Genomic DNA, 10461 nt, shown 5'->3' on the forward strand with positions numbered 1-10461 from the left:
ACCAAATGTCCTGAACCTCCGCAGTATAGGCACAAGTTCTCCCTGCGCCTTCTCTGACGCTCCTCTGGCGAGAGACGAGCCCTATTGATCTGCATAGACTCATCCTGGGACGCTTCAGCTGACACACTCGAGGAAGAAGGCGGAGGAGGACGGAACCTTGGGCGCTCCCCACGATTCTTCTCTAACTGGCGCTCTCTAAAACGAAGGTCAATCTTGGTACAAAGGGAAATCAAGTCGTCTAATTTGGGCGGAAGGTCCCGGGTAGCCAACTCGTCCTTGATTTTGTCAGACAGACCTTTCCAGAAGGCCGATACTAGTGCCTCCTCATTCCACCGTAATTCTGAAGCATAGGTCTGGAATTGTACTACATACTGTCCCACAGAACGGTCTCCCTGCCGGAGGCGCATTATCTCGATTGATGCCGACGTGGTTCTTCCGGGCTCATCGAAAAATTTTCAGAAAATAAGCGATTATTTCATCATATTTGTCAAGTAGAGAATCAGCTCTCTCCCACAGGGGTGACACCCAATCCAGGGCTGGACCGGCCAGGAGGGAGACGATATATGCTACCTTTGCCTTCTGTGATGGGAAGTTAAAGGGCTGTAAAGAGAAATGAATCTCACACTGGTTTAAGAACCCGCGGCACATCTTCGGGTTCTTGTCGAATTTGGTGGGCGTCGGTAGTCGCAGGGATGAAGGGGAAGCTACCATAGGAACTGGGGCGGTCGGCACTTGCTGAGTCTCTGGGCGTCGACCAGTGGCAACATGAGCAATGTCGGCTTGCATGGAATCCTGGCGGGTAGCCATCCCTAGAATAAATTGAGCTAATTGGCGCTGGGATTCCTCTAGACTCTCCAGACGAGCTGCTATGCCCTGCAGAAGATCCGTACCGGAACCATGAGCACCCTCCGGATCCATAGGGCCAGTGCAAACTGTCACGGGGACTGGGTTTTGTGAATCCGGAATTGTGGCGTACGGTTTGGTATCGGTGGCTTTAGGCAGGATTAGCCGAGCAGGTTGAATGAAAGTCTTTTCATAGAGCTTTAAAGGAGGTTCCACAGGTGCCCTAGCTGTTTATTTGTTTGGAGCGGTTGCGTCGGCAGGATCTGTACGTCTTTGGACGAACGTCTGGCGGAAACCCGGATAGGAAGACTGTAGACTGGGGTAACGGAGACTCGCTGAGAGGGATGGTGACTCGGAGAGGTCAGCATACGAGGAGAAATAACCGGGTGTAGATCCAGCAATCCAGGTGAGAACTCAGGATGCTTTAGAAGCAATGCTGTGGAGCACAGGGAACTAGCACACACAAGGCTGTGTGAGAGACGTTGCACTGGCAATTTGCTTACCCAGAAATCCCTAGATTTATACCTGCAGACTGTTTCCCATTGGTTTTGCAAACCTTGCAGGTGACTGAGTGTTTTAGATTAGCTGACCCTTCCAAGGCGGCGACGCCCATCCCGGACCTCTGCAGCTGGAAGCTGCACAAATGTTTGCTGCTGCCTCTGAGCCCTCTCCTCCCAGACATGCCTGCAAGTTGTGCCCCTCGCCAGCAGCCCGCACCCCCACCAGAGGGACAGCGCCAGAGCATCCGGACAGGTAAGTACCGCTGGTCCCGGAACCCGATCCGCCGGACCGTGACACCTTGGAAGCTTTCCCCTTGAGTGACTGCTCCCCAGCCTCGGAGACTTGCATCCGTGGTTACTAGGACCCAGTCCTGAATCCCGAACCTGCGTCCCTCTAGGAGGTGAGAATGGTGTAGCCACCACAGGAGCGAAATTCTGGCTTTCGATGAAAGGATTATCCTCTGGATCTCCAGAGCCTTTTCCACTGGACGAAATACCATCTGCATTTCTGTGTCCAGTATCATCCCCAGAAAAGACAATCTTGTCGTCTGTTCCAACCGTGACTTTGGAAAATTTATGATCCAACTGTGTTGTTGAAGAAATGTCAGGGAAAGTGCAATGTTCTGCTCCAACCTTTCCCTGGACCTCGCTTTTATCAGGAGATTGTCCAGGTAAGGAATAATCTTGACTACTTGCTGTCGAAGGAGGACCATCATCTCCGCCATCACCTTGGTAAATACGTTCGGAGCCGTGGAGAGTCCGAACGACAACTTCTGAAATTGGTAATGGCCATCCTGTACTGCGAATCTCAGATAAGCTTGATGTGGAGGATAAATGGGAACATGTAAGTAGGCATCTTTTATGTCCACTGACACCATGAAGTCCCCTTCCTCCAGACTGGAAATCACCACCCTCAGAGATTCCATCTTGAACTTGAACCTTTGCAGGTAGAGATTCAGTGTTTTCAGGTTTAGAATCGGTCTGACCGAGCCGTCCGGCTTTGGAACTACGAAGAGGCTTGAATAAAACCCTTCTCCTTGTTGTGACAGGGGAACCAGGACAATGACTTGATCCTGACACCATTTTAGTATTGCTGCTGCAACTACCTCCCTGTCTGTGTTCGAAACTGGTAAGGCCGATCTGAAAAATCAGCAACGGGGAACGTCTTGAAACTCCAGTTTGTTTCCGTGGGACCCTATTTGTAGGATCCACGGGTCCAGGCCAGATTGAACCCAGAACTGACTGAAGAGTTTTAGACGTGCCCCCACCGGAGCGGATTCCCACAAAGGAGTCCCAGCGTCATGCTGAAGATTTGGCAGAAGCAGAGGTTGATTTCTGCTCCTGCGATCCTGGAGACGCTGCAGACTTTTTTCCTTTTCCCCTTCTTTTACCTGCAAAGAAAGGGGAACCTTTACCCTCTTTGTATTTATAGGGCCGAAAGGACTACATTTGAGAATGATGTGTCTTTTTTGCCGGCGCAGGAGCATTAGGCAAGAATGTCGACTTACCTGCAGTAGCCGCAGGAACTAAGGCATCTAGCCCATCTCCAAACAAGGCCTCACCCTTATACGGGAGAGCCTCCATATTCCTTTTGGAATCTGTGTCAGGATTCCATTGGCGAATCCACAACGCCCTTCGTGCTGAGATCGTCATGGTAGCGGCTCTTGATCCCAAGAGACCAATATCTTTCATTGCTTCTAGCATGTATGCAGCAGCGTTCTTGATATGACCTAACTTTAGGAGAATCTCGTCTCTATCTATTGTGTCAATGTCTGATGACAAGTTTTCTGACCATTTTTCAATAGCACTACTCACCCACGCACAGGCAATGGTAGGTCTGAGTAGTGTCCCATTGGCCACATAAATAGATTTCAACGTAGTCTCCAACTTGCGGTCTGCCGGCTCTTTAAGTGAAGCCGTCCCAGGCGCAGGGAGAATCACCTTTTTTGTTAAACGTGACAGGGCACTGTCCAAAATGGGGGGTGACTCCCACCTTTTCCTGTCTTCTGCAGGGAAAGGATAAGCTACCTGAATTCTTTTGGGAATCTGGAATTTCTTTTTTTTCGGGATTTGCCCATACACCCTCAAAGAGACTGTTCAGCTCATGAGGAGGAGGAAAAGTTACATTGCTTTTCTTTTCTTTATAAAAGTAAGCCTTCTCCTGTGGTAAAGGAGGAGGCTCCGTAACTTCTAACACCTCCTTTATAGCAATAATCATGTATTGTATGTTTTTTTCTAACTTTGGATCTATTCCCCTGGAATCACTAGTGTCAACACAGGAGTCAGAGTCCGTGTCGGTATCAGTTTGTACTACATGTGCAAATGACATTTTATGTGACCCAGAGGGATCCCCTGTGGATGAAAAGGCAGGACTCTGAAAAATCACATCTTCAACAGGTTTTCTCCAACTTTCCGCATGAGACTCAGACGTATCTAATCTTACTGATATGATTCACACTATCACGTAATTCTTTCACCCATTCAGGCTCGTGGTGTGCCGGCCAGCGCCACCATATTACAACTCGTTGTCCCTAAAATGGCTCCCTCAGGGGAAGGAGCTCCCTGCCTCAGATATGTCACACACGTGCACAAACACACCACAGACACTCCGGGACTTATAGGGGACAGACCCACAGTAAAATCTGTCAGAAGGACACAGAAAGGGGATTTGCCAGTTCACAAACTCAGCGCCTGTATGACAGGAAAAATAAGATTTTAAACCTACAGGTAAATCTTTTTCTCCTAGTCCGTAGAGGATGCCGGGGACTCCATAAGGACCATGGGGATAGACGGGCTCCGCAGGAGACATGGGCACTAAGAAAGAACTTTAGGTAAGGGTGTGCACTGGCTCCTCCCTCTATGCCCCTCCTCCAGACCTTAGTTAGAGAAACTGTGCCCAGAGGAGACGGACAGTACGAGGAAAGGATTTTAGTTAATCTAAGGGCAAGATTCATACCAGCCCACACCATCCACACCGTATAACTTGGGATATACGAACCAGTTAACAGTATGAAACAACACAGCACCAGTCCGAGACTGAGGAAAACTGTAACATAACCCTTGTGTAAGCAAAAACTATATACAAGTCTTGCAAAAGTAGTCCGCACTTGGGACGGGCGCCCAGCATCCTCTACGGACTAGGAGAAAAAGGTTTACCGGTAGGTTTAAAATCTTATTTTCTCTGACGTCCTAGTGGATGCTGGGAACTCCGTAAGGACCATGGGGATTATACCAAAGCTCCCAAACGGGCGGGAGAGTGCGGATGACTCTGCAGCACCGAATGAGCAAACTCAAGGTCCTCCTCAGCCAGGGTATCAAACTTGTAGAATTTAGCAAATGTGTTTGAACCCGACCAAGTAGCAGCTCGGCAAAGCTGTAAAGCCGAGACCCCTCGGGCAGCCGCCCAAGAAGAGCCCACCTTCCTTGTGGAATGGGCTGTTACTGATTTAGGATGCTTCAGTCCAGCCGCAGAGTGTGCCAGCTGAATCGTGCAACAGATCCAGCGAGTAATAGTTTGCTTTGAAGCAGGAGCACCCAGCTTGTTGGGTGCATGCAGGATAAATAGCGAGTCAGTTTTCCTGACTCCAGCCGTCCTGGAAACATAAATTTTCAAAGCCCGGACTACGTCCAGCAACCTGGAATCCTCCAAGTCCCGAGTAGCCGCAGGCACCACAATAGATTGGTTCAAATGAAACGCTGATACCACCTTTGGGAGAAATTGGGGACGAGTCCTCAATTCTGCCCTGTCCATATGGAAGATCAGATACGGGCTTTTACATGACAAAGCCGCCAATTCTGACACACGCCTAGCTGAAGCTAAGGCCAACAGCATGACCACCTTCCACGTGAGATACTTTAGCTCCACAGTCCTAAGTGGCTCAAACCAGTGTGATTTCAGGAAATCCAACACAACGTTAAGATCCCAAGGTGCCACTGGAGGCACAAAAGGGGGCTGAATATGCAGCACTCCCTTTACAACCGTCTGAACTTCAGGCAGTGAAGCCAGTTCTTTTTGAAAGAAAATAGATAGGGCCGAAATCTGGACCTTTATGGACCCCAATTTTAGGCCCATAGTCACCCCTGACTGTAGGAAGTGCAGAAATCGACCCCGCTGGAATTCCTCTGTTGGGGCCTTCCTGGCCTCGCACCAAGCAACATATTTCCGCCATATGCGGTGATAATGCTTTGCTGTCACATCCTTCCTAGCTTTTATCGGTGTAGGAATAATCTGGAATGCCCTTTTCCATTAGGATCCGGCGTTCAACCGCCATGCTGTCAAACGCAGCCGCGGTAAGTCTTGGAACAGACAGGGCCCCTGCTGAAACAGGTCCTGTCTGAGAGGCAGAGGCCATGGGTCCTCTGAGATCATTTCTTGTAGTTTTGGGTACCAAGTTCTTCTTGGCCAATTCGGAACGATGAGTATAGTTCTTACTCCTCTCTTTCTTACTATCCTCAGTACCTTGGGTATGAGAGGAAGAGGAGGGAACACATAAACCGACTGGTACACCCACGGTGTCACTAGTGCGTCCACAGCTATCGCCTGAGGGTCCCTTGCCCTGGCGCAATATTTTTTTAGCTTTTTGTTGAGGCGGGACGCCATCTGGTTTTGAAGCAGGGGCTCTGCTTGACTCAGGGCGTTGTAAATGGCCCTTAGTTCCAGTATATTTATGTGCAGTGAAGTCTCCAGACTTGACCACTGTCCTTGGAAGTTTCTTCCCTGAGTGACTGCCCCCCATCCTCGGAGGCTTGCATCCGTGGTCACCAGGACCCAGTCCTGTATGCCGAACCTGCGGCCCTCGAGAAGATGAGCACTCTGCAGCCACCACAGCAGAGACACCCTGGCCCTTGGGGACAGGGTGATCAACCGATGCATCTGAAGATACGATCCGAACCATTTGTCCAACAGATCCCACTGAAAGATCCTTGCATGGAACCTGCCGAAGGGAATTGCTTCGTAAGAAGTCACCATCTTTCCCAGGACTCGCGTGCAGTGATGCCCCGACACCTGTTTTGGTTTCAGGAGGTCCTTGACCAGAGATGACAATTCCTGGGCCTTCTCCACCGGGAGAAACACCTTCTTCTGTTCTGTGTCCAGAATCATGCCCAGGAAAAGCAGACGCGTCGCAGGAATCAGCTGCGACTTTGGGATATTCAGAATCCAGCCGTGCTGTTGCAACACTTACTGAGAGAGTGCTACGCTGACCAACAACTGCTCTCTGGACCTCGCCTTTATGAGGAGATCGTCCAAGTACGGGATAATTATAACTCCCTTCTTCCGAAGGAGTATCATCATTACGGCCATTACCTTGGTAAATATTCTCGGTGCCGTGGAGAGACCAAACGGTAACGTCTGGAATTGGTAATGACAGTCCTGTACCACAGACCTGAGGTATTCCTGGTGAGGTGGGTAAATAGGGACATGCAAGTAAGCATCCTTGATGTCCAGCGACACCATAAAATCCCCCTCTTCCAGGCTTGCAATAACCGTCCTGAGCGATTCCATTTTGAACTTGAACTTCTTTATATAAGTGTTCAAGGATTTTAAATTCAGAATGGGTCTCACCGAACCGTCCGGTTTCGGTACCACAAACATTGTGGAATAGTAACCCCTTCCCTGTTGAAGGAGAAGGACCTTGATTATCACCTGCTGGAGGTACAGCTTGTGAATTGCCGCCAATACTACCTCCCTTTCCCTGGGAGCAGCTGGCAAGGCTGATTTGAGGTAACGGCGAGGGGGAGTCGCCTCGAACTCCAGCTTGTATCCCTGAGATACAATTTGTACAGCCCAGAGATCCACTTGTGAGCGAACCCACTGGTTGCTGAAGTTTCGGAGACGCGCCCCCACCGCACCTGGCTCCGCCTGTGGAGCCCCAACGTCATGCGGTGGACTTAGTGGAAGCAGGGGAGGATTTTTGTTCCTGGGAACTGGCTGCCTGGTGCAGCTTCTTTCCTCTACCCTTGCCTCTGGCCAGAAAGGATGCTCCTCTGACCCGCTTGCCTTTCTGAGGCCGAAAGGACTGCACTTGATAATACGGTGCTTTCTTAGGCTGTGAGGGAACCTGAGGTAAAAAAGTCGACTTCCCAGCAGTTGCTGTGGATACGACGTCCGAGAGACCGTCCCCAAACAATTCCTTACCCTTATAAAGCAAAACCTCCATGTGTTTTTTAGAATCAGCATCACCTGTCCACTGCCGAGTCCATAATACTCTCCTGGCAGAAATGGACATTGCATTAATTCTAGATGCCAGCAGGCAAATGTCCCTCTGGGCATCCCGCATATATAAGACGACGTCTTTTATATGTCCGAGGGTTAGCAAAACAGTATCCTTGTCGAGGGAATCAATGTTGTCTGACAGGGTATCAGTCCATGCTGCTGCAGCACTACACATCTAGGCTGAAGCAATAGCAGGTCTCAGTAGAGTACCAGAGTGTGTATACACAGACTTCAGGATAGCTTCCTGCTTTCTATCCGCAGGCTCCTTTAGGGCGGCCGTATCCTGAGACGGCAGTGCCACCCTTTTAGATAAGCGTGTTAGCGCCTTGTCCACCCTAGGGGATGTTTCCCAACGTAACCTATCCGTTGGCGGGAAAGGGTACGCCATCAGTAACCTCTTAGAAATCACTAGTTTCTTATCAGGGGAACTCCACGCTTCTTCACACAATTCATTTAATTCATCAGATGGGGGAAAAGTCACTGGCTGCTTTTTCTCCCCAAACATAATACCCCTCTTGGTGGTAACCGGGTTAATGTCAGAAATGTGTAATACATCTTTCATTGCAGTAATCATGCATCTGATGGCCTTTGTAGACTGTACATTTGTCTCATCCTCATCTACACTGGAGTCAGACTCCGTGTCGACATCTGTGTCTACCATCTGAGCTAGCGGGCGTTTATGAGCCCCTGACTGCTTCTGAGTCGCCTGGGCAGGCGCGGGCTGAGACCCCGGCTGTCCCAAGGCTGCTGCGTCATCGAACCTTTTATGTAAGGAGTTGACACTGTCGGTTAAGACCTTCCACATAGTCATCCAATCAGGTGTCGGCCCCGTCGGGGGTGACACCACACTTATCTGCCCCTGCTCCGCCTCCACGTAACCCTCCTCATCAAACATGTCGACACAGCCGTACCGACACACCGCACACACACAGGGAATGCTCAGACTGAGGACAGGACCCCACAAAGTCCTATGGGGAGACAGAGAGAGAGTATGCCAGCACACACCTCAGCGCTATATAACACAGGGATTTACACTATAAAAAGTGATTTACCCAATAGCTGCTTAATATCTTATTTGCGCCTAAAATTATGTGCCCCCCCTCTCTTTTTTACCCTTCTTGTATCAGGATACTGCAGGGGAGAGCCTGGGGAGCTGCTTCCAGCGGAACTGTGAAGGGAAAATGGCGCTGGTGTGCTGAGGAAGAAGGCCCCGCCCCCTCAGCGGCGGGCTTCTGTCCCGCGTTTTATGTAACTTAATGGCGGGGTTTTTTACACATATACAGTTTGCAGACTGTATTATGTGTATTTTAAGTGCCAAAAGGTATTATAATTGATACCCAGGGCGCCCCCCCCCCAGCGCCCTGCACCCTACAGTGACCGGAGTGTGTGGTGTGCTGTGGGAGCAATGGCGCACAGCTGCGGTGCTGTGCGCTACCTTAATGAAGACAGGAGTCTTCTGCCGCCGATTTCATCGCTTCTCTTCTGTCTTCTGGCTCTGCAAGGGGGACGGCGGCGCGGCTCCGGGAACGGACGATCGAGGTCAGGCCCTGTGTTCGAACCCTCTGGAGCTAATGGTGTCCAGTAGCCTAAGAAGCACAAGCTAGCTGCAAGCAGGTAGGTTTGCTTCTCTTCCCTCAGTCCCACGTAGCAGTGAGTCTGTTGCCAGCAGATCTCACTGAAAATAAAAAACCTAACAAATACTTTCTTTTCTAGCAAGCTCAGGAGAGCCCACTAGGAGCACCCAGCTCTGGCCGGGCACAGATTCTAACTGAGGTCTGGAGGAGGGGCATAGAGGGAGGAGCCAGTGCACACCAGATAGTACCTAATCTTTCTTTTAGAGTGCCCAGTCTCCTGCGGAGCCCGTCTATTCCCCATGGTCCTTACGGAGTTCCCAGCATCCACTAGGACGTCAGAGAAAAAAGAGGCGCACCAAGGTCGCTGGATGGCTAAGCTAAGCGACACAAGTGGCCGACACAAACACCTGGCCCATCTAGGAGTGGCACTGCAGTGTCAGGCAGGATGGCACTTCAAAAAAATTGTCCCCAAACAGCACATGATGCAAAGAAAAAAAGAGGCGCACCAAGGTCGCTGGATGGCTAAGCTAAGCGACACAAGTGGCCGACACAAACACCTGGCCCATCTAGGAGTGGCACTGCAGTGTCAGGCAGGATGGCACTTCAAAAAAATTGTCCCCAAACAGCACATGATGCAAAGAAAAAAGAGGTGCAAGATGGAATTGTCCTTGGGCCCTCCCACCCACATGTTGTATAAACAGGACATGCACACTATAACGAACCCATCATTTCAGCGACAGGGTCTGCCACACGACTGTGACTGAAATGACTGGTTGGTTTGGGCCCCCACCAAAAAAGAAGCAATCAATCTCTCCTTGCACAAACTGGCTCTACAGAGGCAAGATGTTCACCTCATCATCATCCTCCGAATCCTCACCCCTTTCACTGTGTACATCCCCCTCCTCACAGATTATTAATTCGTCCCCACTGGAATCCACCATCTCAGGTCCCCGTGTACTTTCTGGAGGCAATTGCTGCTGGTGAATGTCTCCACGGAGGAATTGATTATAATTAATTTTGATGAACATCATCTTCTCCACATTTTCTGGAAGTAACCTCGTACGCCGATTGCTGACAAGGTGAGCGGCTGCACTAAACACTCTTTCGGAGTACACACTGGAGGGAGGGCAACTTAGGTAGAATAAAGCCAGTTTGTGCAAGGGCCTCCAAATTGCCTCTTTTTCCTGCCAGTATACGTACGGACTGTCTGACGTGCCTACTTGGATGCGGTCACTCATATAATCCTCCACCATTCTTTCAATGGTGAGAGAATCATATGCAGTGACAGTAGACGACATGTCAGTAATCGTTGGCAGGTCCTTCAGTCCGG

This window comes from Pseudophryne corroboree, chromosome 4 (genome assembly GCF_028390025.1).
Source record: "Pseudophryne corroboree isolate aPseCor3 chromosome 4, aPseCor3.hap2, whole genome shotgun sequence".
Lineage (NCBI taxonomy): Eukaryota > Metazoa > Chordata > Amphibia > Anura > Myobatrachidae > Pseudophryne > Pseudophryne corroboree.